Here is an 11,437-nt window from a genome sequence, read left to right on the forward strand (position 1 = left end):
ATTTATAAAGTAAAAATAAAGTATTGTGCAAAAGTTCATCCATAATATTGCAGCGCTTCAATGGTTTATTCTCCTTCCAGTGAATCACTGCCGTTTGCATTTGTCCTCATTTGTAAGTTACGTTGGCTAGAAAAAAACCTGTTAAACAAATAAACAAAACATGTAAATATAAAACACATGTAAATATAAATATAAAACACATGTAAATATAAATGAGTATGATGTTTGACTCATTTAACCTCCATAAACTCTCTCGTGTCAGGAATCTGCTTGAGTCTCCCTGGGTGAAAGTTTCTGCTAGAATTCAATGATGGAAACATGGATGTGAAAATAAAGGCAATTTGATGACATTCTGCTTAAGCAAATTTTATAAACACTATATATCAACATGGGACTGTATTCCCAGTCAACACGTTGATCTCACAGATCACAATGTGAGTTCACAGTGAGCTAAAAGTGTAACTGCACAGCGCTCTCACTGTGTGCTCATATTATGGCCACAATGTGAGTCACCCCAGCTAGAAATGTTATTGGACATGGACTCCAACATCACTCAGACGTCACATTTTGGTTGAAAATGAAAATTGAGTTGACGTGTCCAACGTAAAAAAACAAAACAACGTGACTTTTTACTGCGCAGAGTCGAAGTGCTCCCAACTTCAAGTGCTATTTCGCCATACATTATAGTTATCCTTTTTACCCGCTTAGAAAAGCGCCACGTTTTATTTTGTGTCACCATACTTGGTCGTGTAACTACTCGTGTAACTGTATTTAAATAGGGAAAAGAGCGATTGAGCGCGCCAGAGCGATTGAGTGCACGCACTGAGACGATCAACTCGTCTTAGTTAAGGGAATAACATAGTTTAATATGAAAAAACGGTGAAGTATCCCTTTAACAGAGGTTTAGATGTTGATGATTTATTGAAATTAATAGTTTGGTTTGATGTCACCATTATGGTGATCCGTGTTTGCTTTAGTTGGACAGTTTGACTCTTGATGTTTTAATGTTAGTTTTTCTCTGGCTGTTGAAACTGTTTATGGCAAGAACAGTAAGAGAAAATGTGATCAGATGATGATGATGATGATGATGATAATGATGATGATGATAATGATATAATCATCATGAGTAGTGATTATGATTCACAGTGTGTCAAAATGATTGATGACCCTATCATTTATGGTGACCTCTTGACCTTTTTTCCACGCCCCCGGACCACCCGTGTCGTGCCCTAGTGCTGACCTTGTCCCCTCCATGCCATTGTCACCTTTGACCTTGGCTATAATTGGATAATTGGAATGTCTATGACCTTGTGAGTATAATATGTTCATTGATTAATTTTGAACTTTGACACGTTACAATGGAAGTCCTGAGGGTTATGTTGAGCTCTGACATCAGGTTGGGTCTGTGCGCCGTATGCAGCCATCAGCTCCCTCCCACACTCCACATTCCATCTCAGGGGTATATAAATGGAGTCAGTGTATTCTGCAAAATCAGAAAAGAGCAGTGAAATACATTGATATGGCCTGTTTATACTCACCTAAACCCCCAGAGTGTGTGCTGAGTGAAGAGATGTTGGAAAGTCTGACTATGGCGCAGAGAAAACCGTATGGACATGTCCCTTTGACAAAGTTTCTCCATGAAAATTCGGATGAAAGGTGAATTTCTGATAAATAGTAACCGTGTATTCGGGTACAAATTTCATAAATGATCTCAAGTTGTTATCCTCTACACAACTGACAGCGTCTGCGAATTTATAGCGGGAGAAGACCGCTGCCTGGTGTTTCCTGATAAAGACTGGTCTTTATTTTACAGTTGTGTCTGGAAGGATCTGAATGACTGTGGTGAAGAACTTTTGTACATTGCGGAGTTGGAACGGGGTAGCGCCGAATGTCCCGTACCGTGTGGTCGGTGACCATACTAAAAAGAAGTAGGATGAATGCGTTTACATATTCTGCTGTAAAGACAAGACAAAGCTCAGCGATCGCTCAGGGGCCATCATGCATAATGAACATCACGATCTGTGTGAGATGCAATTTTTGTTCAAGTGGTGCACATCGTTTCTGCTGAGTACCGTTTTTTCAATCATAAACAAAATGTTCAAGTGGTGCGACATGCAAGACGGATACAACAAAATTAAAGTGCAGCTGTTCCACCCCGAGAGATGTGCGCGCAGCAGTACATACGCTCTGCCATCCCTCCCATTTAATGGTTGAAGATGGCGCTTCAGAACATGCACATGTGTGCAGCTGCGGCGTCTCTTTCGACTACATTCTTGAGCCTCCCGACGGCAACGCAACCGTTCACATTCTGACTGCCACCCCTGGACCATCAGACCCTCACAAAGAATGGCTGGATAAATTCAGCACGACCTTGGATCTCGTGCATGCGTGCAAGTGTGACTTGCAAAAACACAGTTCAGCAAGAGAGAAACTATGTTAAAGGGGTCATATAATGGTACATGCACTTTTACAAGTTGATTGTACTGAAATGTGTGTTGGCAGTGTCTGTACACAACCATCATAAAATGATAAAAATCCATCCAGTGTTTTTTTTTTAATCTCCTTATATGTTTTCCAATCTCTAAAATCAAGCCGTTCAACCTAGTGACGTCACACGGTCGGACGCCCCTCCCACGATGGTTGATTGACAGCAGCGTTTCAACACAGACCCGCCCTCGCTCGTGAGTGACCTGTCAATCATAGTCCGTGCGTCATTGTTGATGCTCACTGGAGCACTGTCTATGAGCAGAATGGCGTCTAAGCGATTGTGGTGTTCTGTTCTTGGGTGCAATAACGAACACAGCATCATTTTGATGTTCCTAAATCCGAATCGCTGAAGACGCAGTGGCTGAGTTTGTTTTCGAAGGGAATATTCCCCACGATCAACGTCAATGCTTTCATGTTTGCACAAATCACTTCTCACACCAGACTGCTTTACAAACGAGGTCAGTATAAAGCTGGTTTTGCTAAGAAGCTGCTCCTGAAAAAAGGATCGGTACCAACTATTCATGTTCCCGCTGCACCTCCAGAAGAAGAAGTGAGTGTAACGTTTTATTAACCTTTATATTAATCTTTATATTAATCTTTGCAAATCGCTTGCTGCACGCTTCACGATGAATGCGGCTATTTTTACACTCAGGGTACATTACGGCATGTTTTCTATGTACGACGTTATTAATATAATTCATAATCCCACGTTTATAATGAACAACGAGTGATGGTTATTGTGTTATTGTGTTACAAACGGCACAGAACAGAGGGGCGGGGTGAGCAAAGCTCATTAGCATTTAAAGACATGCACTTAAACAGCGTGCTGAAACCAGAGCTGTTTTTGACCAGGTAAAATGAGTGTTTTCTTACAATACTAATGAGAATTTTTAATTAAAATATATTACAAACTTTTAATTTAGACCCTAAAGAATCATATTAGCTTGTACAAAAATGGCATTATATGACCCCTTTAAAAAGTCAAGGGTCAGCATCCCAACTAAAGCAAACACTGATCACCATAATGGTAACTTAAAACCAAACATTTTCAATTAAACATCTTAATAACAATTTCTGTAGATGTGTGACAGAAAAAAAGTCATACTGGTTAATAATAAGTGTAATAATGTGTACTGGCTGGAAGTCAGGTGTAGTTCTTGTGTTTCTCTATTTTCTGTTCTTGTGTTCCTCTTTCCTTCAGTGATTCTGCTTGTTAATAGCAGGTGTTCAACAAGTTGATCATAGGTTGTGCGAAGTGATCATTTAATCTCTTCCTCCTCGATTAGTTTGTCATTATCAACTCATTTATTGACACAGCAACACTAACGGTCCTGTCGGCATGTCATTGTTTAAAATAATTCATATTTTGCTTTATTTAAAATAATTGCTTGCCTATATACAAATGAATTCAATTCATATTTATGCAATACAGTTAAACTAGAAAATCAAGGCCACAGGTTTTGTCAGTATTTGTGTTTAGTTTGGTTCTTTGTATTTGTTCCTGTTCTCTGTGGTTTCTATTGTTTTCAGTGATCGACTCTCTCCATGCACTGCACAAATTAATGCAATTATCATCCATTATAGTATTAATGTAATCCCTAAGTTTACACGATCAGCACTGTAACATGATAGATATGCAGAAGTTGGATAACTATTAGGATATCCATCACTCTGACGGAGCTAGTTGTGTTTAAAAACTTCTCTCTTTTTGTCTGTTTTTATCTGTCATGTAATTTCCCATAGACGTGATGCCATTCCATTTTGTGTATCGATTTTCATACCGTTCTAATAGGTAAACATTTTCATCAATACAAATGACATTTAAAATTAAAGAAAATATGGCACATGATTAATAATGCCTCAGTCAAGTCAAACAAAAAATGTTTATTCATTATAGTTGCTTTACATAATTGTCTAAAACACTCAAAACAACGTCGGAGATCATAAGTGTAACTGTAGGCTACACACTCAATTTCAATATATTTCGAAGGAAAGGTCTGCCTATAGAGATTGAGCGCTCTCTTGATAACGACATAGCGCTGTTTTTCATGTTTGTTAATGGTTATCATCTAGGACAGGGATGGGCAAATGCTGTCCTGGAGGGCCACTGTCCTGCAGAGTTTAGCTCCAACCCTGTCTAATTAATTTATATGGGTGATGTATTTGTTGTCAATGTAGTGATGACATATATTGATGAAAATATAGTAATGAAAATGTGAACCTTGAATTCAGTCAGTTGTGTTTGACGATCACTAAACGATCACTACACTTTTGCCATGAAATCACTCAGCTTGAATCATACATTTATTATTAGAAATTCTTAATTTTATAATTTAGAAAACGGTATAGGGGAAAAAGTCTGGAAACACAAACATTTTTCCAAACTGCGTAGGAACCCTGAATAAAATAGAAAAATGCCTTTAATCTCTGATGCAAATGTTTGAATATTGAATGATGTGGAGCGTCTTCTGCTTTGTGTTCAGAACAGACAGGAATTGTAAAGTGACAAAGACATGAAGGAGAGATAAAGATCAGCTGATTTTATTCAGTCACAGATCCAGTGTCCTCAAAGCTTCATATCTGTATCTGATCTAAAATATGGATATCAGTGTCCTGCAGGACTGACAGTGTTTGCATGTTTCCTCAAAAATACATTCATTTCATACAGTGACCAGCGGATCAGACAAACCTTTCTCTGTCAAACTACTGATGGCACGCAATGCACATGTATTAATCAAATCTGGATGTTGTTGAAATCCCCAGAGTTAAATATAACATCTCTCTGCTTTACTGCTTTTATTTGTGTTTTATGTGTTGTTATGCAGGTATTATGTCATATTATCTCTCTGGTTGTTCTGGAAAGCACTTTGGTCAGCCTAGTGGCTGTTGTGAATGTGCTATATAAGTTGTAGTTCATGAATGCAGAGCTAAAGTTGCTCTCTAAAGACAGTTATAAAATTTTAACGTGTATACAAGCTATAGGAGTGTAAGTTTACTGTAAAGTAAGTACTGAACTAAAACATTTTTATTTCATACAAAAAAATATTTCACAAAATAATTTGGACTAAAATTGCTATAAAATTACAGACATACAGTATATTTGTATATATTTATTCAGAATTTGAAGCTGATTTCACAAAGATTGAGCTGCTAAAAGGCTTTAAAGCACTGTTTTAAATTCAATGTCCAATTTCAGAATCATTTTGAGTGTTAAACATTTGGAATTATACCTATTTTTGTGTGTTTTGTACACAAATGAAAGTAATAACCCTTAGTAAAGTTAAGTAAACTTAAGTAAAGTTAACTAAAAAAGTGTTTGTTTTGTAGGATTTTAGAGTGAAGATGAAAACTTTACAGCCGCATTATACTGCTTAAAGTGTTGGTTAGGGTATAGAAATGTGCTCCTGGTTGATAAAATAACAAAGGAAACTGGAAAGAAAACCAAATGCATATAAATCAAACATGACAGGATATTTGCCGGAGTTATTGAAGACAGAAAGAATAAAAAAAACAATTGTGAGATAATCAAACATGCAAAACTGAATGCAAAATGATATCAGTTCATATAAAAACAAAATAATTTGATGTTTGCATTGTACTGTATGCTTCTTTGAAGCCAGCAATATTCCCATGCACTTCCAATTAATTTCATCAATACACTGGTGTGTGTCTATAGGGCTTGGCATTAGAGATGAGATCTATGTGCTGTTTGTAAAAGGTTTGGCTGTTTTGTTCTATCAGGATCACACACAAACTGAACATGTACTGATCCATGTAATCTCTGATCCACTGCAATGTGATCTCATTAAAAGCAAATAAGCTGTTGTATTCATACAAACTTTCACTTTTAACAATCACTCCAGGCTTTGTGTTTACTATTGTGTAATTTATGAGAGTAAAAAAAGAGAAAATCTTTGTCAGTAAAATGATAAAGTATTTATAAAGTAAAAAATAAAGTATTGTGCAAAAGTTCATCCATAATATTGCAGCGCTTCAATGGTTTATTCTCCTTCCAGTGAATCACTGCCGTTTGCATTTGTCCTCATTTGTAAGTTACGTTGGCTAGAAAAAAACCTGTTAAACAAATAAACAAAACATGTAAATATAAAACACATGTAAATATAAATATAAAACACATGTAAATATAAATGAGTATGATGTTTGACTCATTTAACCTCCATAAACTCTCTCGTGTCAGGAATCTGCTTGAGTCTGCCTGGGTGAAAGTTTCTGCTAGAATTCAATGATGGAAACATGGATGTGAAAATAAAGGCAATTTGATGACATTCTGCTTAAGCAAATTTTATAAACACTATATATCAACATGGGACTGTATTCCCAGTCAACACGTTGATCTCACAGATCACAATGTGAGTTCACAGTGAGCTAAAAGTGTAACTGCACAGCGCACTCACTGTGTGCTCATATTATGGCCACAATGTGAGTCAGCCCAGCTAGAAATGTTATTGGACATGGACTCCAACATCACTCAGACGTCACATTTTGGTTGAAAATGAAAATTGAGTTGACGTGTCCAACGTAAAAAAACAAAACAACGTGACTTTTTACTGCGCAGAGTCGAAGTGCTCCCAACTTCAAGTGCTATTCTGCCATACATTATAGTTATCCTTTTTACCCGCTTAGAAAAGCGCCACGTTTTATTTTGTGTCACCATACTTGGTCGTGTAACTACTCGTGTAACTGTATTTAAATAGGGAAAAGAGCGATTGAGCGCGCCAGAGCGATTGAGTGCACGCACTGAGACGATCAACTTGTCTTAGTTAAGGGAATAACATAGTTTAATATGAAAAAACGGTGAAGTATCCCTTTAACAGAGGTTTAGATGTTGATGATTTATTGAAATTAATAGTTTGGTTTGATGTCACCATTATGGTGATCAGTGTTTGCTTTAGTTGGACAGTTTGACTCTTGATGTTTTAATGTTAGTTTTTCTCTGGCTGTTGAAACTGTTTATGGCAAGAACAGTAAGAGAAAATGTGATCAGATGATGATGATGATGATGATAATGATGATGATGATAATGATAATGATATAATCATCATGAGTAGTGATTATGATTCACAGTGTGTCAAAATGATTGATGACCCTATCATTTATGGTGACCTCTTGACCTTTTTTCCACGCCCCCGGACCACCCGTGTCGTGCCCTAGTGCTGACCTTGTCCCCTCCATGCCATAGTCACCTTTGACCTTGGCTATAATTGGATAATTGGAATGTCTATGACCTCGTGAGTATAATATGTTCATTGATTAATTTTGAACTTTGACACGTTACAATGGAAGTCCTGAGGGTTATGTTGAGCTCTGACATCAGGTTGGGTCTGTGCACCGTATGCAGGCATCAGCTCCCTCCCACACTCCACATTCCATCTCAGGGGTATATAAATGGAGTCAGTGTATTCTGCAAAATCAGAAAAGAGCAGTGAAATACATTGATATGGCCTGTTTATACTCACCTAAACCCCCAGAGTGTGTGCTGAGTGAAGAGATGTTGGAAAGTCTGACTATGGCGCAGAGAAAACCGTATGGACATGTCCCTTTGACAAAGTTTCTCCATGAAAATTCGGACGAAAGGTGAATTTCTGATAAATAGTAACCGTGTATTCGGGTACAAATTTCATAAATGATCTCAAGTTGTTATCCTCTACACAACTGACAGCGTCTGCGAATTTATAGCGGGAGAAGACCGCTGCCTGGTGTTTCCTGATAAAGACTGGTCTTTATTTTACAGTTGTGTCTGGAAGGATCTGAATGACTGTGGTGAAGAACTTTTGTACATTGCGGAGTTGGAACGGGGTAGCGCCGAATGTCCCGTACCGTGTGGTCGGTGACCATACTAAAAAGAAGTAGGATGAATGCGTTTACATATTCTGCTGTAAAGACAAGACAAAGCTCAGCGATCGCTCAGGGGCCGTCATGCATAATGAACATCACGATCTGTGTGAGATGCAATTTTTGTTCAAGTGGTGCACATCGTTTCTGCTGAGTACCGTTTTTTCAATCATAAACAAAATGTTCAAGTGGTGCGACATGCAAGACGGATACAACAAAATTAAAGTGCAGATGTTCCACCCCGAGAGATGCGCGCGCAGCAGTACATACGCTCTGCCATCCCTCCCATTTAATGGTTGAAGACGGCGCTTCAGATCATGCACATGTGTGCAGCTGCGGCGTCTCTTTCGACTACATTCTTGAGCCTCCTGACGGCAACGCAACCGTTCACATTCTGACTGCCACCCCTGGACCATCAGACCCTCACAAAGAATGGCTGGATAAATTCAGCACGACCTTGGATCTCGTGCATGCGTGCAAGTGTGACTTGCAAAAACACAGTTCAGTCAGCAAGAGAGAAACTAATGTTAAAGTGGTCATATAATGGTACATGCACTTTTACAAGTTGATTGTACTGAAATGTGTGTTGGCAGTGTCTGTTCACAACCATCATAAAATGATAAAAATCCATCCAGTGTTTTTTTTTTTATCTCCTTATATGTTTTCCAATCTCTAAAATCAAGCCGTTCAACCTAGTGACGTCACACGGTCGGACGCCCCTCCCACGATGGTTGATTGACAGCAGCGTTTCAACACAGACCCGCCCTCGCTCGTGAGCGAGCTGTCAATCATAGTCCACGCGTCATTGTTGATGCTCACTGGAGCTCTGTCTATGAGCAGAATGGCGTCTAAGCGATTGTGGTGTTCTGTTCTTGGGTGTAATAACGAACACAGCATCATTTTGATGTTCCTAAATCCGAACCGCTGAAGACGCAGTGGCTGAGTTTGTTTTCGAAGGGAATATTCCCCACGATCAACGTCAGTGCTTTCATGTTTGCGCGAATCATTTCACACACCAGACTGCTTTATAAACAAGGGTCAGTATAAAGCTGGTTTTGCTAAGAAGCTGCTCCTGAAAAAAGGATCGGTACCAACTATTCGTGTTCCTGCTGCACCTCCAGAAGAAGAAGTGAGTGTAACGTTTTATTAACCTTTATATTAATATTAATCTTTGCAAATCGCTTGCTGCACGCTTCACGATGAATGCGGCTATTTTTACACTCAGGGTACATTACGGCATGTTTTCTATGTACGCCGTTATTAATATAATTCATAATCCCACGTTTATAATGAACAACGCGTGATGGTTATTGTGTTACAAACGGCACAGAACAGAGGGGCGGGGTGAGCAAAGCTCATTAGCATTTAAAGACACATGCACTTAAACGGCGTGCTGAAAACAGAGCTGTTTTTGACCAGGTAAAATTAGTGTTTTCTTTCAATACTAATGAGAATTTTTAATTAAAATATATTACAAACTTTTAATTTAGACCCTAAAGAATCATATTAGCTTGTACAAAAATGGCATTATATGACCCCTTTAAAAAGTCAAGGGTCAGCATCCCAACTAAAGCAAACACTGATCACCATAATGGTAACTTTAAACCAAACATTTTCAATTAAACATCTTAATAACAACTTCTGTAGATGTGTGACAGAAAAAAAAGGTCATACTGGTTAATAATAAGTGTAATAATGTGTACTGGCTGGAAGTCAGGTGTAGTTCTTGTGTTTCTCTATTTTCTGTTCTTGTGTTCCTCTTTCCTTCAGTGATTCTGCTTGTTAACAGCAGGTGTTCAACAAGTTGATCATAGGTTGTGCGAAGTGATCATTTAATCTCTTCCTCCTCGATTAGTTTGTCATTATCAACTCATTTACTGACACAGCAACACTAACGGTCCTGTCGGCATGTCATTGTTTAAAATAATTCATATTTTGCTTTATTTAAAATAATTGCTTGCCTATATACAAATGAATTCAATTCATATTTATGCAATACAGTTAAACTAGAAAATCAAGGCCACAGGTTTTGTCAGTATTTATGTTTAGTTTGGTTCTTTGTATTTGTTCCTGTTCTCTGTGGTTTCTATTGTCTTCAGTGATCGACTCTCTCCATGCACTGCCCAAATTAATGCAATTATCATCCATTATAGTATTAATGTAATCCCTAAGTTTACACGATCAGCACTGTAACATGATAGATATGCAGAAGTTGGATAACTATTAGGATATCCATCACTCTGACAGAGCTAGTTGTGTTTAAAAACTGTGTTTTTATCTGTCATGTAATTTCCCATAGACGTGATGCCATTCCATTTTGTGTATCGATTTTCATACCGTTCTAATAGGTAAACATTTTCATCAATACAAATGACATTTAAAATTAAAGAAAATATGGCACATGATTAATAATGCCTCAGTCAAGTCAAACAAAAAAAATGTTTATTCATAATAGTTGCTTTACATAATTGTCTAAAACACTCAAAACAACGTCAGAGATCATAAGTTTAACTGTAGGCTACACACTCAATTTCAATATATTTCAAAGGAAAAGGTCTGCCTATAGAGATTGAGCGCTCTCTTGATAACGACATAGTGCTGTTTTTCATGTTTGTTAATGGTTATCATCTAGGACAGGGATGGGCAAATGCTGTCCTGGAGGGCCACTGTCCTGCAGAGTTTAGCTCCAACCCTGTCTAATGAATTTATATGGGTGATGTATTTGTTGTCAATGTAGTGATGACATATATTCACCTGCGACACATCGGGTTGATACTGTAATCGTGGTTTGATGTTGAATGATCACCAAACAGGAAAGTACAGTCTGAATGAAATGATCGTTCACTCCTTTATCTGTTGCTGGTCTGAGTGGCACACACACATTCATTTACTGAAGGTCAAAGAAGACTCTTAAATATAAACAGATTTGTGTAATGAAAATGTGAACCTTGAATTCAGTCAGTCGTGTTTGACGATCACTAAACGATCACTAAACTTTTGCCATGAAATCACTTAGCTTAAATTATACATTTATTTTTTTAGAAATTCTTATATATTATATATTATTATTTTTATATTTTAGAATTTTATATTTTTG

At 37.7% G+C, this 11,437-nt stretch overlaps 1 protein-coding gene across 1 annotated transcript in view; it reads right to left on the reverse strand.

Annotated features, from left to right (window-relative positions):
- LOC311286415 (uncharacterized protein) overlaps positions 1-11,437 on the reverse strand; it is a 120,286-nt gene that overhangs the window by 42,866 nt on the left and 65,983 nt on the right. The window lies entirely within an intron of this gene.

Source organism: Rutilus rutilus (genome assembly GCF_951802725.1).
Source record: "Rutilus rutilus genome assembly, chromosome: 2".
NCBI lineage: Eukaryota > Metazoa > Chordata > Actinopteri > Cypriniformes > Leuciscidae > Rutilus > Rutilus rutilus.